Here is a 22147-nt window from a genome sequence, read left to right as displayed (position 1 = left end):
GCCACGACAGCCGCCGAGCGCTGGGGGCCACAGTGGGAGCAAGAAGGAGGAGTCGGATGAGGCCCGCAGAGGGCCGTTGAGCTGGCTTTGAGGGCTCGGTCCGCAGCCCGCAGAACACAGGAGGCGGGGAGGCGCTCACGATCAAGAAAGTCTCACTGGCGACGAAACAGGAGGAGGTCTCGCCACAGGGCTGTCCCAGATCCAGTCGAAGGGAGATCCGATTCCCGACGAAATCGCTGTCAGAGGGGCCCCCTGAGATAAGAAGCAGGATCGGAGGGAGGTAGGGCATAGAATTGCTGTTTTTAAGGTTTTATTTATGAAGGATTCAGCCTGATATGAGGAGGCGCCGGTTCAGGCAGCCGAGCTTCTGCGCCCCTGCTGGTTTAGAAAAACACTGTGGACCAGTGTTTTTCTTTTCATGGTGATTTTGTCTTGGAGGAATTTTATTTTAGTGGCTAGGGCATTTTGTATAGTGGTGCACCATTCTTTGCTGGCGAAGGCTGGACTAGGGGGAGGGATGGCTGATTCCAGTTCTCTAAGAATTGAGAACAGTTCTTTGCTATTGGAAGAAGCATTGGAGGTGCGCAGGTTCAAGCTATTAGCTTTATGTGTAGTAACTGCTAGTTTATATATCTGTGAGAGTAGCTGGAGCTCTTTTTCAGACTCAATGGTGGGGTTATTCCTAATTAGGTGTTCTAAGTCTCTTTTGTTTCTTCTGAGTTCAATTAGTTTGTCATTAGACCATGTGTTGCTGCGTTTAGGTCTAGACAGTTTGGTCTGGAGTGGGGCTATTTTATTAATGGCGGTATTTAAGCAAGGATGGTGAAAGTGGGCAATACTATCAGGGCTAGAGTTCGGTTTGTATCTTACATTTTTTACCCTTGTAGATACTATTGAGGGCAAGTTTAAGTAATCCGCTTGTCATGTGCTTGCAATGTGGATGTCTTTTGGGTTTAGCCACACTAGAATAGAATTGAAGTGATTAATGCTGCCATTGAATTTAGCCACATTAGTATTTAAACCCGCTGCTTTTGAATTTAGCCACACCAGAATTGAACAGGGGTGTTAATGATGCTTTTGAATTTAGCCACACCAGAATTTTAATTTTAACTCGCTGCTTTTGAATTTAGCCACACTAGTCCTGCAACTTGCTGCTTTTGGATTCAACCACACTAGAATTGTACTGAATTAGTTAACACTGCTTTCGAAATTCAGCCGCACTAGAATAGTACTCAGTTGTTTGGCACTGCTTCTGGGTTTAGCAACACTAGAATTGTAACCTGCTGCTTTTATATTTAGCAACACTAGAATTGTACTGAATTAGTTAACTCTGCTTCTGAATTCAGCCACATTAGAATAGTAGTGAGTTGTTTGGCACTGCTTCTGAGTTTAGCCACACTAGAATTGTACATGCTGCTTTTGAATTTAGCCACACTAGAATTGCAACCTGCAGCTTTAAAGTTCAGATGCACTTAAAGTGCAACCCACTGCTTCTGAATGTATTTGCACAGGGAATTGTACTGAGATAGTTAATTCTACGTTTTAATTTAGCCTCACTAGAATTGTAACCTGCTGCTTTTGAGTTCAGCTGCACTTGAATTCCAACCCGCTGCTTTTGAATGAATCTGCACTAGAATTAGGCTGAGTTAGTTAATGCTGCTTTTGAATTTAGCCACTCTAGAATTGCAACTCTAGAATTGCTTTTGAATTTAGCCACACTAGAATTGTAACATGCTGCTTTACACTTGAATTGTAACCTGCTGCTTTTGAATTTAGCCACACTAGAATTGTAACCTGCTGCTTTTGAGTTCAGCTGCACTTGAACTGCAACCCGCTCCTTTTGAATGTATCTGCACGAGAATTGTACTGAGTTAGTTAACGCTGCATTGGAATTTAGCCTCACTAGAATGTAACCTGCTGCTTTTGAGTTCAGCTGCCCTTGAATTCCAACCCGCTGCTTTTGAATGTATCTGCACTAGAATTATGCTGAGTTAGTAAATGCTGCTTTTGAATTTAGCCACACTAGAATTGTAACCTGTTGCTTTTGAATTTAGCCTCACTAGAAGTGAACCTGCTGCTTTTGAGTTCAGCTGCACTTGAAATACAACCCACTGCTTTATAATGCATCTGCATGAGAATTGTACTGCGTTAGTTAATGCTGCTTTTGAATTCAGCCACACTAGAAGTGCAACCTGCTGCTTTTGAATTTAGCCTCACTAGAAGTGAACCTGCTGCTTTTGAGTTCAGCTGCACTTGAATTGCAACCCGCTGCTTTTGAATGTATATGCACTAGAATAGTACTGAGTTAGTTAATGCTGCTTTTGAATTCAGCCACACTAGAAGTGCAACCTGCTGCTTTCAAATTTACACTCAACAGAATTGTATCCCTCTGCTTTTGAATTTACCCACACAAGAATTATAACGGGCTGCTTTTGAATTTAGCCGTACTAGAATGATAACTTGCTGCTTTTGAATTTTAACACACTACAAGGATTGTACTGAGTTAGTTAACACTACTTCTGAATTCAGCATCATCAGAATTTCAACCTACTGCTTTTGAATTTAGCCACAATAGAACTGTACTGCTTTAGCGTCTGCTGCTTTTGAATTTAGCCAAACTTGACGTGCACTGATTTATTTGTTTAAATTTAGTTTAGACACACCAATCTGTAAACCATACACCAGGACCAAAGCAAACACAGGACAGTATATAAGGAAAAACCAACAATAACATGACTCACCATGCATAGATCACCTAAAACCAACTAACCACCCCCCTCCTCATCTCCACACCTCACACCTCTCATGTATTCCACACACCCAAAGGGCTAGTGAAACAAACCACTGATACACTTGCAAACTACACACCCCTCTCTAATCATACTACAATCCCAATACCTGCAAACAACGAACAACTCAGACGCTGGATGCCACACTTACGGACACAAGTCCAGTTAACATAACAAAGCACATGCAGAAAGCAAAAATGCACAGACGCCAGTACCTCCTGTTTTTATACACATCAACAGATGAGCACACATTCTTTCCTATCACACTCTCCTTCACTAACCAACCCTAGCCACTTTTCTTACAGAGCCACGTAAGCACCTGGACACTATGCAAATGGTAGCAGTCGGTGGTATGAATCAACATAACATAAAATGTTTGCATTATGTACCATACTGGTTCAAGTGCATCAAAGTTGGTAGGTAACCTTGACATTAGATTACTCTAACATCTATTGATTCAAATGTGGCTAAATGAAGGTGAATTAGGGATTCCGGAAAGTTTTGCCAACAACATGTGATTTTAACGTGTGTGTTATACCAGAAATGAGAGGATAATTTGTCAAGAAGCCACGATTTTCATTCAGGGGAAGTGAGTAAAAGCGAGGAATAGATGGCTTAATAGTAGAGTGTGCGCTTATTAAACACAGTGCGTACACAGTGATCATGATGATATAAAGTGGGGTAATGCACACACCTCTGTGTATACATCCCCATGAGTCGGACGTCTTACAAATGTGTCAGCCCTTGCAAAACACCATAGAACACAAATTGAAGAACAGTCATATCTAAACTAGTAGAAGCAGTCAACTAGTTTCAGCATGCTCAGGATTCTATTGTGTTGGTGCTAACTTCCTCAGAACTGTAGTACACAATGGGCATCATTCCGAGTATGGCAGTCCAGAAATAAGAGTGTCGGAAGCAACGTACCGGCACACCTTCCGGACCGCCATACTACAACGATGCTGGTAGTGGCCAGGGATCCCCGGCAGTCCTGACCTGATGGGTTTTCAGGCCTCTACAGGCATGGTTGTCACAGAAGTACCAGCACCGTTATCAACCTATGATACTACATGGAAATGGGGATTTACTGTTTCCGCCACCTGCCGTAATATCTCGGTGTCACTGGGAAATCAGACAGCAGAAATGGTGTTACAGGGTTGCCGGTAACCCACCACATACCAGCAGGTTTTCCAGCAACCCTGTAATGAGGCCCAGTTAGTATGTCACCAAAATAGATTTTGCCTTTCTTCAGATTTACTAAATTTAAAATGTGATGATTATCACGTAGGTTCTGTTGGAGTCAATATTTAACTCCTCTTTACTGAGGTCTAAGGGTCTGCTAAAAATTATTATTATAACCACATGGACAAGGTGCCAATTTGATGGTGCAGGTAAACTTTGGGCCTCATTACAAGTCTGGTGGTATGTCAGCAGTAAATCTGCTGAGATACCACCAAATGGATTTACCGTTACCACCACTTGGTCTGGTGGAATTATTGCCAGAATACGAGTGGTGGTAGTTCCCATTTGTTGGAGTTCATAGGAATCCATAGGGATTTTAGCAGAATTACCACCAGCGGTATTTCTGCCAGGTTATTGCGCTGATTTGGCCTTTTTTTGGCTTTAAAGTGGAGGAATTATTCCTCTGCCTTACCTCCAAACCCATAGTTCAATGGTGTGGTAATGTAGAGGTAATGCAGTGGTAACTCAGTTTCCACTGCATTACCACCATTGCTGGCTACACTGCCAAATTCACAATGAGGCCCTTTATCTTCAAATTAATAGCAACATGTCTCTCTCATAAATGCTACTAATATTTGAACAATATTAATCCTTTTGAGGAAATAGTTATCTTACTTATGGGGTAGTCATACTGACCTGCATCCACATACAAATCCTGAGAGGCAGACTTGGGCTTCATTCTTTCAAGGTTGATAAAATGAGAACTCAGACAACGGGGCAATAAAAGTACATAACAACACAATGCTTAGGCATGGGAAGACTACAGAATGAAGCACTATGTTAAAGATCAACATTGATTTTAAAGAATGGCCTACCACCAGTGCAATGAAGGTAACTTTTGAGTCAGGTCTGCAAACTATTAAGTTCTGTGTTTATGCGTTAAACTTTTGATGGTAAAAAGAAGTACTGCTGAACTCCCACACTTTCTGCCATGGCCACCATCTACTGCTTCAAGCACCACAAGAAAGCTGTAAATGTTTTTTGCACCTTTTGTTCATCTTTTTTTTTATCTATCTCCAGTGCAAGAGCTCTAGAAATAGAACGCACGTTTAACATGCTTCAATGCAATGCAGGGGCCTTGTAGGCCCCAGTATGGCAATGGGGCATGGCACAGTACTCAATGGGGATTAGCAGCAGCCTACACTCCCTCTCAGGTTCCGGATCAGATGCTGTACCCCTGAGTGATCTCAAAGCTTTCCCAAAAAACATCTGGAAATGTTCTTGAAGTTTGTGGGACTTGCACCCAAGATATGGGGGTTCGTGTTTTGCCCAAACTAGTTCGCTCATCTCTAATTTTGAATGCTATGCTATCTTTGAGGTTATGCAGAGAAAAGTGGAAGGCATATGTTTTTTTTTAATACTCTGTCACAAATGTAGGCCTCAAAGAAGGATGTGTGCAGAAAACCACTTTTTCTCAGATGTATATTGGATTCACAAACCAGATACTCCTTGTTTAGACCTAACAGAAAGAAAAACAAGCCACTGTTAATACATCTGGCTACATTTTACAGCCAGAGTGCCCAAATCAATCGACTCCTGAAGAGAAACTGGAAAATAACAAGACTGGATGCCCAACCATCCAAACTATTTCCACATCCACCCATGGTTGCATATACGAGAGGAAAAAACCTAAGGGACAGCCTAGTGAAGGCAGAAAGAGCAGATCCCCCTAAACAATTGTTTTTGAATACTCCAAAAAAAGGAACATTTTCGTGTTTGAGCTGCAGTCACTGCAACAATCTACAGAATTTTAATCACATAAGACACCCACGTACAGGGCAGAAGATAAGCCTGAAACATTTTGCCACCTGTGATTCGAAATATGTATTGTATGGTTTAATATGCCCATGTGGACAGTTCTATGTGAGTCAAACCACTAGAAAATCAAAGAAAGACTATATGAACATAAGTCGAATTTCAGAACAAAACATGAGAAATCTCCTGTTGCCAAAACCCTTCTTCAAGAACTGACATTATATAGCGCAGCTCACATTTCTGATTCTCGAAGTAGACAAAACTCTGAATAGGGGGGTAATCACAATAAACTTCTCAAGCACAGAGAAATGTATTGGATCCACAAACGGGATTCCCTAGAACCAACTGGAATGAATTAGGAATTCTGCCTGGCGCCCTTACTGTAACCTCTTCTTGAACTCATCCTCATATAGGTAGACTAGCCCCTATGCAGACCTATTCATTAAATAGGTCTACAATACCAATGTTAAATATCATCTGTAATACTACCATGTAAATTTAAACTATGGACCCCGGTCTATTAGGCATCCACCTAGCCTGACACTAAAGATTAGAAAAGCATATATATTACAATGTGACTTGATGTTTATTACCTTGAATGACAGTACGTATCATGCAATGATTGTGAAATGTTTGGACATATTAGATTCCATTGTAATATGTATTGCAATATGACTGTGAAATGCTTAGAAGTACCAGATTCCATATTATGTATACAAAATCAGAATGTATTAGGACATGTTTGTATAACTACTGCAGATATGCTTCAACACACATTGTAAGAAATATCAGGAGATCGTGCCACATGAATATCACAACTCTACTAAAACATGTGAATGCCATGTCTGATATGTTAAATGAAACCATGATCATAGAAGTGTCTATAGACCTGTATATCTATAATTTGTTTGATATGGATGACATGGAAAACATAAGTATGGTTGAGAATGTACAACTTATTTAACCACATCTGACATCCATCAGATGACTAACACGTGATCATCACTTTAGAATAAAAGGCATCTTTACAAACATCCCTACTAAAAATCCTTACACCATGACCTTTATATTGTGTCTTTTCTTTTATAAATATGCTTATATTTTTTTTAATGTTTATAACTTTACAACATTCATTAGCATTAACATACCCTAAAGAACCAGAACAGGCTTTTCAATATAACCAAAAAACTGCACAAGGGGGTTGTTTGCAATCACACTGTGCACACAAACAGTAGTTGAAACAATTGATTTGCAATTTAGTCAGAAAGTGATGCAGTCTGACACGTGTTTCGTGCGGAGGGCTCTACTGAGGCTGCATATTGATTACACAATTAAATTATGAAGTACACAAAGTATTGAGTCATACAGCATATTGAAGGCCCAAATACAAAAAACGAGGCAAATACCTTGGTTATTTCAGACCAATAAAGTGGATCAATTAAAATCACAAGTTGTCATCGTATTTGTGCATAAAAATTAATAGTGACAAGTATACCAATTATGAAAAATGATGTGCGGCCAATGTAGTATGCATTTATCCAATTCGCAATCGATGCAATAAATTGAGAGAAAAAAATATAAAGAACAGCTAAGTTAGCAGTTTTTCCAATGTTGGCCACACAAATAAGACATGTGTTAAAACAGAATCACATGGTTGTACCTTCACCTTGAGGTCTTGAACTCCCGGTACAGATCCCTAAGAGGACACACATTGATTATACAAGACACTGGTATTTAGAGAATTAAAGCCAGGTAGTGGTAACGAGAGGTAACTTTTTAAATTATTGAGTGTGAGTAAGGAAGCTTGACTCACTTACCCATGTATTAGTGTAAATATGGGTTAAATATTATCACAAGTCACGGGCTCCACTGCAAATGGAATTGAGTTGTGTTAGCAATTTCTTAAATTAGAGCTTGTTAATTAACCGTCCAAAGTGAATGCATACAATAATTAGAAATGGTAATAAATAGGGAATATAGATGTACCTATATTAATGCTGTTGCAAGGCAGGCATTGTATTGAACGTTTAGAGTCTGGCTGAAGGTGCAGATTGTGTAATTTGTTCAATTGGTAGACAATCATTCGAGCCCAGCAGAGGAGAAAAAAAAACACACAAACACTCTAATTAGCGTGTGAATTAAGACCATCTAGATGGTCAGATGAACTCGCGAAGACCCTTTGAGCAGTCAAGGGGTCTGCGCGAAATAGCTGTGCTTACCAGCGTTTCCGCTACATGTAAGGAACTGGATCCAGCCGAACGCGGCTCATGCTGAGCATTATAAAGTGAGGGATGCGCAGTGTCGTTCAGATATATGGCACCGCGTCCCTTGCTATCCGCCATCTTGGGTGTGCTAGCTGTTGCTGTGAATGAATTAGGAGTCAACTTTCTCTATATTAAAGTGTGCACAGTAAGCAGCAAGATGGCTCACTCGTGATCATGGAATTACAATGTTTACATAACGTCACACTCGTGACGCCTTTACGCCCACAATAATGGAAATTCACGCTGATACTAAAAGCGGCTGTGTTGGTGTTTTTGCCTGCATACCCGCATATACACAGGTAAGACCTGGGCTCTGCCTATCTGGAATGTTAAGTTATTTATGTTTACACATTTACAATACCATTATGGATAACTATACCGATGGCACAAAGCATGACATACTTACTATTCACAGAGTCTAATTAGCTGAACTCAAACATATACCTATTGCAGTAGATCTATCTCTCATCACAACGAGATCCTCTAATTGACCTCAGCAATCTAGGAAAAGTTGAATCGTTCTCCATTTGAGTATGACTCACTAATCTATTACAGATTACATACATTTCTGCATATGCATGACGAAATACCATTAAGATTCTGAGTTGATTATCATACGCATATATATTTCAGAAAATCTTGGATGAAACATCACAGTTTTAAGAAAGTTGCCCATGTGGGACTTTTCTGCCTCCAACGAAATTGTAAAATGACCACCTCTAATATAAGGTTGGTGCCATTCAAATGAATTAGGTGCCATTCAAATGAAATCAAACCTATTGATCTCTCCCAATCTGACTGTATATATGCATATTATTTAACCGTTTTGTCGAAACAACTACCTATAATGTATCATATGTATTTTGTGCCTCACTAAGTTTTTAAGTATTCCTGTTTTTTCTGCTCTATGCTGCGCCCAGTTACCCTTGGGTTTGGCGCACCATACAAATAAATAAACAAACAAACCACAAATACACTCTACCAGTATAAGTATAGACTTCATACATTGTACCTTCCACATAGTTGTACAATAGGTGGAGCTATATCCTGGTTTCGCATATTGAAACCCACAGAGTACCTTTCCTAGGAGGAAAATATTGACTAGCAAGATAGCACTAAGGAAGTTTTATTGCATTTATCAAACATCACAGTCGAAATTAAGATATTTAATTGAAAAATATTAACTCTATTTAGAGAGCCTTGAACTTAAAGTACTCTTTTCTCATTTGCCTTTTTGTAGATTTGTGAAGCCTAAAGCTTGAAGATAAATTGTCACTGTATTAAGACGTATTGCTCCTGGTGAAGGGATTAAGATCCTAAAACGCGTAGAGCTCGTGATTTTTGTTTGTTATTGTCATTTATCACTTTATATATCACTAATTAAAATCTGACTTGTATCCGAACTAACCAAAAATGAAAAGACTATCTAACTGTATATGAATATTCCTAAACTTCAGCTCAGTTATCGCAGACATTTCTGCTGAGCATGGGACGGGAGTGTCCACTAATAGGGACACCATTTGTTCTTGTTTAATTGGCCGACAAGGGCAGAGGTATAGATAAAGGAAAAGTACTTGACCCACCTCCTGTGACAGCAGGCCATTAGACAATGTAAGCAATGGTGATGCACAGTAAACCAGGATCAGCTCTGAAAACCAGACTCAGTTGGGTGACCAAGATGCTATTAAGATAAGTTTACACATCTATTTCCACCTCGGTTTATGGATAAACATTGTAATTGGAGGTTTGGGATGAAAAGTGTGGAATGTCTACACCTCCCAAACGAGAATTAAAGCATCTCCCTAAGAACCAGTTTCCCTGTCACCATCATGACACAAATATGAGCCATTTATTTGTCTCCTGAGTGGCAAGCTGATCCAGGAACACCTGCTGAACTGACTGAAGATGAGACATGCCATGCCTTGAAAGATGGCCACTTACGGGTTGCATGAGTGTGCCTGCTGAGAGTGAATGCTTGAAAATGGAGGTTACCAACAAGGTGGGGCACAAGAGAATACATTCCATGGAGTCTTCTCCAGAACCAAAGTTCTTGTGCCAGTCGAAAAAAGTTGTGAATCAGAGTTCATCCTTGCCTGCCATCACAAGATAAGGGGCCTCATTACGAGTATGGAGGTAACCATGCCCTTAATAAGAGCATGGCTGCCTCCACACCGGGTTCCTTCAATGAGGAATAACTGGGTCATTCCAACCTTGGAGGACCCAGTAATTTCTCCTTGAAGGAAGCCATCCCCATTCCCATTTGAGACCCCATAGGGCTCAATGGGAATGGGGAGGGAGCTAATAACGGGCCTGTTAATAACGGACCCGTTATTAGCTCCCTGATCCCCTCGCGGGACCCACAAAGGACGCCTGGTTTTACCAGGAGTCCTTACCGGGTCCCGCAAGGGAACCTCGTAATAGGGCGACCCGCAATGAAGGGTGCCGGTCCCGTACCGGCAACCTTCATTACGGGACTGTCAGGGTCCTAATGAGGCCCTAGGTATTTATGGCCCTGGATGGAAGATAGAATGATGAAAGGGTTAACCAATTTTCTTTTGGTCCTAGGACATTGAGGTGAGAATCCCCATAAAGAGGGACCTGCAAGTCATGTATTTGAGGTTTGCTCATAGTCACTCCCCTTCGCAACAGGGTGGAGACAGTGGTGATTGCTACACTGGGAACCAACATGTAGCATGTGACTGCTGGTCTAAGGTTGAAGGAATCCACCCACCATAGCATATCTGTTCAGATTGGCAGGTGCACCAGCAGTAGTACTCGGAGGAACTGCATTTCCTGGTCCCAACCACGTGAGTGCCTGGAGACCATGACAATGGTAACGGTGCACAGTATAAGACAATTTAGCATAACATATGTGTATGTAGTCGTAGTGGAGCACGGGGTGGGTGCGGGTGTTGGGAGGGAGGAATCTGGACTAGAGTGGTGGGGCATGGTGGGCGCCGAAATAACAAAAAATCAAAAAAAGGGTTGAATTATGTTTGGCCAAAAGTGCACAAACAAAATGTAGACATTCAAATGAACCGGTTAAATGTCAGTTTATGTTAACAATCTCAAGCTTTCACATTCAGCCTTGAGATGCTCCCCCTATTAGACATGGATCCATACAATACCAACGTTTGTTTATTTATTTAAAAAAAACACAGACTTTTTTCTGACAAATTCCTTAAAAATCGTGTTTATGAGGGTTAGGTTTTCTATATATGGTAATCTGTTCAGCTTCTAAAAGACTGTTGCCCGAGTAAATATTTGACTGCTTCATGCACTAAAAATTAGCTAATACATATGTTGAGGAATATACAATCCTCGTAAGCCCAGAGCACGGGTGCACCTGAGCTAAAATTTCACGGGGGCGCTGGGGTAACACTTCAAATGTTGGGAGAGTCACTAACTTCAGAGACTGTGGGGCGGGGGGATCTAAATTCATTGCACATTCTAGTGAGACTACTGTAGTGCATCCTCAATGTTACAAGCAGCCAACTCTCTCCTTCACGTCTGAAACCACACACTGAACGACTGCTGTGAGAATTAGCTGTCTCCTGTCTCCCACTCAACCCCCCCTATCCTTCCAATCACTCACCTGGCATGAAAGCACTAACCCCACATCCTGATTTTAATTGCCTAAAAATGTATGCATATGAATGCAGGTGTTAACAATGCAATGGTTTACGTACGTACGTAATTGTCGAGCGTTTGTTAACAGGGAAGACCAGCCACGCTCAATATCTGTGTCTTGTTCTGTCCAGCCATGCTACTGTAGGTCATAGCCCCAAATTACAGGAGGGTGGACGGGACTCTAGAGCCCGATCTGCCCAATGGTGTTGCGCCAGTTGTACAGGGTATATTTCGACTTTGCGAGCTGCACCATAGCTATTGCCAATGTTCTTTTCTTGACAGCAACACGAGCTTACATTATTTTTTGATGATTCTTCAATGTATCGGGAAAAAAATGCGGCAACTTTATTTGTTCCTACACCTGAAATGGAAATCGGTAACATTCTGAGAACAAAATGGCGGAACACGAATGAGATAATTAAACTTTCGGATTGTGATCTCATAAAGCTGATCTAAAGCAGCCTTAGATTGTTAATGGCAAAATAGGTTATCTACTTCCCAATGCAGATTTCCGTTTGCAAACCCGATTACTACAGTGACAGGAAACGTGTGTGCAGGAAAGGGACGGCGGCTGCTGGAGGGAGGCAGAGCGCTTGAATTTAAACCAAAATTCTGAAAATGAAATTTGTCATGCATAAAAAGCGTGTCTGTGAAACAATGGATTACTCAGAAGAGAGATTGATTGTGGCTTGTCTGGAGGAGACCGCATAGAGCCGGAAATGGGAATCATTTCCTTTTATATGGGTTTCACAATTCCATTACGGCTGTACATTTCGGCAGAGGATGGAATAAAAATGATATCAGAATGCACAGGCATGGAGAACAGATATGTTAACTGTCAGGAACCTCTATATATCAGATTTATAAATATTCGATAAGAAATCTGGGCCTCCCTATGAGGTCAAAAACAATTAATTTCATTTCTTTTTAAGTATTCAAGGGGTGATTTGTCTCCACAGGATGGAGACAAAATACACGATGCAATATGCAAATCAAGGAACCCAATGTGCGCGCATGGGGCTGGTTTAGGGCGAGGCAAGAGGAGGCAATCACCAACAATAACACTGCAACTGCTAACGGTGGTGTTATGGTTCGAAGGCACAGAGAAATAAGATCTCAAGCAAAGTCACTGCATCACGTGTTTTTTTTTTATGTGGGATTTTCCTTAGCCACTTAAGATTGCTTTGATGGCCTGGGGCAAATATTAGTATTTGACAAAAACACATGTTCTTGCCCAAGCCACAGCTGGAGGAAATGCATCAACGTTCGGTTGTATGCATCATTTCACCCGGATTTGCTTGTGCTAGGCATCCTTGCATTCGGGATTGTTGGCATTAGTGGTCTAGTACTCTGTGTCCTGAGTACCCTTGTCAAGCGGGTGGAGGTCTACTTCTCTGTGAATTCTATGGACATTTTATTAGAGCCTGAAGTCTAGAAAGAGGGTGCCCTTCAGATGTTACGGCCTGCTACATGGAGGGAATAACACCAAACCGCTCCCGCTAGCCTGACGCAGAGGCAGACCAGCCAGTAGGGAACTCTGGAGATGTCCTGGTGGGCCTCCGCACCACAGGTACAGGCTTCTTTTGTGTGGCTACCTATTTTATTTCCAAATAGTCTTATGAGGAAGGGGTTAGACTTGCTCAAAATGGGCCAAGAGAGGCCACTTTAACCATTATTTTGAGGACCGGCTTTCGTTCCCAGTCGAATACTGGCCTTATGAAAGTCTAGCAGGATCAGGAATAAAAACCTCAAATGTGTGGTCTACAGTAAAGTGCAGAACAACTTGACTTGAAGATATGTTTAAGTACCATTCCCTGTAGTGAAATGTGGAGTGGAGAGCGAAATGTGTATTTTTCATGTAGCCAATGAAATTAATATGGGTGTCAGTGTGCCTCTGAGATGCTCAGTGTTTGCCAGTGGCCTTCGCTAGAAATAAATCGTGAGTGGAACATGCAGTAAAGCTGGTCCAATATGGCATGTGGAGAACGGGACTGTTGATTTCAAATTTAAATATAGTGCACTGAGGAGAGTAAAGAATGTATAGGTTATTAGGGTACCCAAATGTTTTGAGTTGTTATGGTTTTTAGTTATTATAGTTATGTTAGAAAAAAGGTTAATGCTAACAGGAGCATTTCATTTGTTCTTTGGTTTCTTAGCATGGGTCTAGTAGTGTCTGGTTTGGATGATAATTTTGATGAGTGATTTGTGCGTATGTTCACCATGGCTGGTTGGAGTTTGCCTATAATTCTGGTGGTAGCTGTTTTTTTGTGTGGCTGTGATTCTGTGGGATGTCTGAGGGAGTCAAGGGGAGTGATTTGTGTTTGGATGTGACGTGAGGGTGTACAGAGGAAGAGGTGTGATCTAAGTTATCCCCTCTGAAATTGTTGACCTGTCATGGCAGACCTCTTTTTGTTTGCTAGATGTTTGGACTTGGACTATGTTCCCTTGGGTGTCATGGTTGTGGTGATAACGGGTCCGTGGCAGGGCAAATGCATGATCCCCCCCTTTTTCCCCACCCGGATGCATGATTGGTTTCCTTGGTTGTTTATGGTTGGTGCCAGAGTGTGGCGGGCTCTGTGTTTGGAAGTGGCAGGTCCAAATGGAAGGTGTTTGTTTTGGTGAGATGGTTTTAGTGATAGGGAGATGTTGTGGTGAGTCTGTGGTGAGAGTCTGTGGTGAGTCTGTTATGATAGAGAGATGTTGTGTGTGGTGAGTCTGGTATGAAAGGGAGATGTTGTAGTGTAGTCTTGTCTTGCCACTGGCCTGGTTGCTTGCTGTAGAATGTTGTTGCATGAATGCAGCTCAGAAGAATGTTGGGTGGATCTGTGTGTGAATGTTCTGTGAGTGTCAGTTGGGGGCCTGAGCTGGGTTGAATGGATGGCCGGTGGGTCAGCTCCTTTATAAGTGATGTTATACCTTCCCATGTTCCTGTCTATGTCTACGCATGCTGTAAATACATGAAGAGTAACTGGAGGAATGTACAGATTGTACATATGTAAAATAAAGCCTTGCCTGGAACTAACCTAGACTTTGCAGCTGGTCTGTGATTCAGAAGTGCACTCTGGATGTCTAGCATAAGGCTTTACAACAGGTACACATTTTACTTAGAAGGTGCAGCTGATGAAACACTCTTCGTTGACTACGTTGACTTGACAAAATATAGTTCTTTGTTGTACATTACTCTTAGAATCCATGTTTCTATAGCGCTTAAGGCTTTCAAAATGCTGGCTTGCTAAAATGAAGCACTATCCGGTCAGTCAAGTCAGGATAAGACCGGTAATCATAAATCCACAAGTCTGTTTTAAAAAAAAAATGTATTTGCTCATCCAAAGTTGAACTTGTGCGATGTGGAAGGTTTTATATGTAGCAGCGTGCCAAAAGCATACATATGTCCCATGTTGTGAGTCTCTATGAAATGTGCCAAGCAGACCAGATAGATGTTTGCAAGGTATAGGGTAACGCCAATCCATGTGATACTAGCGGGATACTACATGGGTGAAATTGATAGGTTATGGAAGGGTGTTCTCTGAGAGACTTTACAATCTAACATCACTCTCGCCTTGTTCTAATGGTTTGTGTGTCCCTGCCTCAAAGATGCCCAACTGGCAGTACTGCTAAACAAAGAGGTGGCAGAGAACTCACAGGGGTAAGGCCTACATTGGGAGAACAATCACACGGTAGGAAAAACCACTATCACCCGGGATGGGATCCAATCAAATCTGTCGAGTGCCAAGATGTTGAGAATTTCAGCATCAAGCATGGCGGTGGGAAAACGTGACCTGAGCATCCATCCTGCCGCAGGCATCCTCAATGCACCTAACAAGGATCGAACTTTCTATCTCGGATAGGAAGAATGTGCCAAATGGCTAGCGCCTAGAAAGCAATAGGGCCTTTATGGCAGACGCTTTGGAATGGGCTCACTTTCAAAATCACTTTTATACCCAAGCCTCATGCAAGGCCCTAGACTCCAGTCAAAGCCAGTGGTGCAGCAAAACGAAAGCAGCGCTAAACAAATCTAAACGTTCTGCCCTTGCATGTCCTGGTGATCACATTGGTCCACATCACCATGCAGGACATGCAGCATGCGACTCTGGACTGTAATGAGGATCTGAACATCCTGAGGTGGTGTGATGGACTCTACAAATGACATCACCATGAATCTCATTTCACGCCCCAGGCAGACACCAGCAGCCATGTTGCCAGGATGGCCATGGCAGCCTTGGGCCCATGCTGAATATGATGCATGACAGCTATTAAATCATAACCAGTGGCTTGTGCCTTTCAAGAAAAAAGGCACGACCATCACATGCATTTAAAGCATGCTCCCTCTGCAAGGTGACCTTAAAGCAACTTGTGATTGATGATTTTGAAAGTAGCAGGGGGACCCAGTCAGAAAAGGGCAGATACCTTGTGCTGGTCTCCTATTTGAATCAGCCCCTATCTAATGTTTACAAGTGCTGTATTTCTCGCCACTGGATGCAGATGTTGAATTGCCAGTCACAGAGTGAATGCTTAGCCCTTAGGTGGAGTACAGAAGGCTGGAGATGGGTTGTTAGTTGGCCACACTGTCTGTTCCTGCCCACGGTGTCTTTAAAATCGTCATAATAATGTGTGTGGTTGACTTACTGGGTCAAGCCTCACGTGGTGAGCAATGCATTGATTAGCAAAGAGGTAGGCTAACAACTGTCACATTTCCTTTCTAGATTGGTTGCCACGTATAAAATAGAAATGATAGCATCTTTGCTGCTTCATATTCCTGAGCAGAGACACTCTCTAGAAATAGCCTGCAGCTTTGATAGAAGGATCCTGTTCATTGGGAGATCCTTCCTTAGAATGTTGGCCTGGAGACTTCTCATTGTTGGCTCTTCACAGAGAAAATTCTACCTTAGCCGTTCCAGAGGAGATACACCTTTGGGTCAAGTAATTTCCTATAATAATAATAATAATAATAATAATAATAATAATAATAATAATAATAATTATTATGATTATTATTATATCTACTGTTTCTATTACACCACATACCACAGGTGGTTGTTTCAGAGCACTTTTGGTAAACAGACAATACAATGACCAATTATTAAACTGTAATATTAGTACATCTTTAGAAGAATAATGCCATGAGTAAGGCCAATGGGGTGATGAATCTTTGTCCCCGCAGCGTCTCCCCCTCAGCACAGGCACATGCTAAAGATATAGCCATCCATCCATTATTGAGCCATATACCTGCAGTGTATTTAAGAAAGTCCAGGTCAAGGTGTAGCATACAGGTTCAACTCGCCACTGTCACGAGTGTTATCTAGAATCTCATTTATCTGCTGTATACTTTTCCTGACAATAGCAAATAGTGCTTTGTAAGCTGTGCATGTGTCTGCTGTTGTTCGATATAGGTGGCCAATGTAGGCCAAGCTATCCAAGCAGAGCTTTGAAGGGAGATGCTTATCCTCAGCAGGTACCTCCCTCTGGAATAGCCTCCCTGCCGCCCTCCATCTTGAGCCTAACCTTCCCCTCGCTGTGACCATCTATGCACGTGCACGATCCAAATGCAAAGTGCCTGGAAATCGTCTTGTCTTCTTCCTTTAATCGCACTGGTAAAACTGCAGAATCGCTGTCAGGACTATTTGCTGTGTCTCAACTGTTAAATGTATTTTACCAAGGTGCTCTGCATGTGAACACTATTTTCGTCTCAGAATTTCAAGGGCTCTGAGCGACTGTTGTTTTTTTCCCCATGTTTCCACCCTCCTTGAGCGCTTTGAAACACTTTCCTGTCTGTAGGCGCTGTAATTAATAAACAATACACTAAAATACATCATCTGTATTTTCTTAAGATTTAGTGAGTTTGTGTTGGTGGAGCAATGGAATTTATTATGCAAGAATAACACACTGCAGAGAATGGGGCAAAAATTAGCTTTGTCCAGGCATGTGTTGTCCTACAAGAATTTCTTATTCATGTAGGGTGAATGACCCAAAACCTGAACGATAAAAACAATCCCAAATAGGCCAAATAATCAATGCAGCGTTTGCAAGGAAAATAAAGTTTTATTACATGCAAAAGTATCAGATGGTCCCGTAGAACCAGACTAACACAGAGCTTGCCCCACCCAAAGAAGTTATATCTTTTATAGCGAAATAATTCAAAATTAGTTGAACAATGCATAAAAGACGTTACAACATGATCCTGCACTTCCCATTAGCTAACACCCATACACAAGTCTAATTATCCCCTATAGTCCATCTATTGGTCACACATTGGCGCTCATTACAAGTTTACCGGTCCAGAAAAACATACAGGTAACAACGCTTACTGGAACCTTTTCCAGACTGGCAAACTACAAGTCTACTGGTAAGGGCAGTGAACCGCAGACAGGCCTGACCTGCTGGTCATTTAAACCCCTACCAGAAGAATTTTCACTGAAGCACCTGCACCGTTACTTCACGGAATGGGAACATACCCTTCCTCTGCCACCTATAACATCCCAGTATTACTGGGATATCGGGTGGTGGAAACTGTAAGGTCAGTCTGCCGGTGCCAGTGCTACTGGCGGCTTACCAACAGACTCATAATGAGGGCCATTAAAACATGATCTACTACATCATCACTATAAATCCTAAGAGTTGATTAACTTCCAGATACATTGTTACCATAATGCATTTCTTTAACAAGTAGAACATTCTTGACCATCATGTGATGTGCACCCCTATGTCAGATTCTGATCTAAGTGTGACTAGTGAGGTCAACTCTGCCTTGATAATACAATGTGCCTTCTCATTATAGCAGACATTGTGGATAAACATATTGGCATCACCTCTTCCCCCTCTGTCCCAAATCACGGCACAACCCTAGCACGTTTACCCCCTTATCTCTCTGGTTACCCAGGTGCCCATGAATTAAGTGATCGGGACACCACTCTTATGTTTGAATTTCACTCATTTATTTATCCCTAGAGTGCTGTGCCTGTAGTTCAAATGAGTACTCTTGGGGTGAGGGCAGTAGTGCTCTAAATCTTCACCAAGCCTTTTGGCATTGCAGACCCCATAGCCCTTCTCACATTAATGTACCTTCAAAGGGTGCATCCCTACCCTTCCTCCCTCAATCCAACATTCCTTTCCTTCTGAGATCTGAAGCATTGCTCAAATAACTTTTAATCTGCACTCTGGAGCTAACTGTGACCTTGGCATCATACCATCTCTCTTCAGGGAAGGAAGGGGGATTTTCTCTCAGGTTTACCTGGACAGAGACACAGCCCCACAGTTAGCGTTCTCTCACTTTTAAAATCACATCCTGTAATAGGTTCCTAAAATCCAACATGGCGGGACTCTTGCTATCTTAGTTCCCAGACATCGCCTTCACCAAAACACTTCTTTAACTCCATCTCCTACACCTATCTATGTCAGCTACCTTCTAGCACATCCCTTAAAATACAACACTGTACACTGTTGCGGGATGCAAAATGCATCACCCTATCTTCAACCTCTGCAACCACAATGTGAATACATTGTTACTCTTTCTGTATGGATATGTAGTGTTCTACTTTGTCTCACAGCTAATTACAAATTGGTACATGAGCATTCTGCTGCACCCAGAGAGAACTGATGGCACTACGATGCCTCCTAATATATTTTCCCTAGTCTAAATCTCCTGGCCTGTCTAGGACATTGCACTTGCATCCAAACACTCCCCCTTTCATTAATACTCCATTAATAAACCCAGTTTGCCTTCTTCTATAATCATCGTCTTTGGGCACCCGCACTTTGCACATGTGGCATAAACATTGCCCCATCTGGGCATATTCTTGGGGGGAACATACCTTGAAACAACATTCCCCATCTCCTGCCAAATCTACCCATTGCTTCACATAATTTTCTGTATCAGGTGGGGGGTAAGATAGTGTCCCCAGGAGACCAACTGTTTGTTCTATCATTTCCATCATGTGCTCTATTTCACCATTCCACTTCTCAGTCTGTGTGTACACCTGTTTGGAGAGGAAAGCAGATTTACCTCTCGCTATAAACAGCACCATCGTTGCACTCTTAGGTAGTCTCTTGGAGCAGCACCCTAGAATCATGTGACATGAACAAAAGATTACAAGAATAAAATACTACGATAGGAACCAGCACCTTTACGACCATCCCCAAACAACACGGGGCCCATGAAAACATTGAATCATAACAGTCTTCAGTGCTCATTCCAGCCTTGTTTTCCATGGCAATCTGAAGGTCATAGAGGGCCACTAGGGCATGCGTAAGAGATCCAGTGTCGGTATCATCGGCAGGTTGTATGTGCAGCAAGACTATGCTATCTTCTTGCACATTCCCCCTTCCAGTGCTGTAAGTAAATCTAGTACATACAGGTTCTGGAGGGTCATGAGGCTAATAGCCTGCATTTCTTCTTTTATTCTATTGAGGCGCTGCTCTGTCTGGTTCGCTATTTGTAGCATCTCCCACCTTGTTATCTGCAACGACTTTGCATTTGCTGCAGTTTTGATGGCAGGCACAAGGAGGGAAGTGAAAAATGCTTCCGTCTTGGTAAACAGATCGAATATCTCTGGGATCTCTTTAAGCCTGACCAAAAAATCGACCTAATTTGTTTGGCGGGTTCTTAGTGAGCAGCGAGCACCCTTATTGGCAGAGGGTTCAGTTGCAACAGGGGGTGGCATGTTTATGACAGTCAAATGTGTATCAGGCACTATAATGACAGCCGTATTAAAGGGACTGAGTGGGCAAGCACCTCCCCAGTATTGTCCGCACACCCAATAGCAATCCATTAATGCGGATGTGTCATTAGTCAGGTCAGGAATAAACTAAGTCTTATTGCATCTTTCATTCGTGCCTACGAGTACAGTGGCATTTCTTCTGCAACAAAATGGGAAGTGTGCCAGTATCTGCACCTTAGTGGGCATTCCGTTCAGTTCACTCCAAGTGAATTTCGACACATATGTGCTCAAGGTTTTTGAACATTTCTGGTTGCCACGTAGCACTACATCCTCCGAGAACCCCAGCAGACTCTCCTGCAAAAGGTCAGGTGCACTAAATATTGGGCTGTAAGAGATGGCATTTCTTGCGGGATAAACCGCTAGGGCGTCTCTGTGGCATGCGGTATAAGAGAACAAATGTAGCAGCTCTCACTTGACTTTGTTCTTCCCAATTCCTTCATGTGGTTGTACCACATATTATCTGTTTCAGGATGGTGCACGTCTGCAACAGTATCCAAAATAACTCCTTTATATTCATTATATTCGATTTCATTTTCTGTTTCCCTTTTATTTTTTGCCACCTGTATGCTTAATTTTTCTATAGCATTGCTATACCCCCTTAATCTACCCAAACCATATAACATGTACTACAACAAAGGAAAGAAGAAGACTGATTCAAAAGCATCCTAAATGTAATAATATATAGAACCAAGTTGTTTTTACAGACACACTGCGCGCACACACAACATAAATTGCAGTTGGTGTATGTTTATTTCCCAAGAAGGTAGTCTGACACGTGTTTCGAGCACTTGCTCTTCTACTGAGGCTACAGGTTAATGTACATGCAGAATAGGCCAGTACATAGAATTACAGAGTAATGTATTATACATGGAAACAACTCAAGCAACAAAGCAAAAAGAGAGTGGCAAGTTCACCGTACAATTGCAAATCAGGCATATGAGATCAAAAGCAATCATATTAAACACAAAGAAGTAATCAAGGACATAAGAAGATCATTCTATTACCAATTAGAGTAAGCCAGGGCATGTAGGAAAAGAAGAACAGAACATTACTGAGAAAATGGCAATTAAAATGGCACACAGAACAAAGAATGAGGAGAGAAAAACAAAAATAACACAAATGTTAGCATGTTTCATCTAGGTCGGCCATCCATTTAGTTGATATATTTCCAAAAGGTTAAAATAATTTACCTGAGCAGTGGGAAGTCTTTAATAATATCACTAAAAGACAGGAAAATTGTGGGGAAGGAATAGCGTGTGAAAAATATTGGCTCGGTTGAGGGCATGGTAATTTGAGAAACCAAGAAAATTGAACTTACCAATAGATGTGGTAAGCAACAAAAAATAGAAGACACGTGGGCTTCACTGTAAAAATAGTTATAACATACACCATGTTAATGGTGAATTGAATAATTACACAGAGTTAACAAAATTGAAAAGGCACAAGCCTTCATACCTTGATGTGCAGTTGCAAGGACAATTGAAATTGTAATAGTAGGGCACGAGAGCTGTTTCTTCTATTCTGGAACTGTATATTATCCTTATGCATTTTGTGAAATCCCTCAAATACCCCAGAGTAGTGTTGGCTGGATACAGAGGATACTCGCTGCTGGAGCTGTGGCAAAGCTGCCCCCAGTCTGAGTCCTTTCTTCTCTGTCGAAAACAAATACAATTTAGCAATGAGGAAACCTAAACATTTGCCAAAAATGAACTCAGTAAAGACTTGTGGGTCGCAGAGTTTCATAAGAAGTCTT

This window comes from Ambystoma mexicanum, chromosome 6p, assembly GCF_040938575.1.
Source record: "Ambystoma mexicanum isolate Mex_15411 chromosome 6p, UKY_AmexF1_1, whole genome shotgun sequence".
In the NCBI taxonomy this organism is placed as follows: domain Eukaryota; kingdom Metazoa; phylum Chordata; class Amphibia; order Caudata; family Ambystomatidae; genus Ambystoma; species Ambystoma mexicanum.
This window is presented reverse-complemented; position numbering follows the sequence as displayed.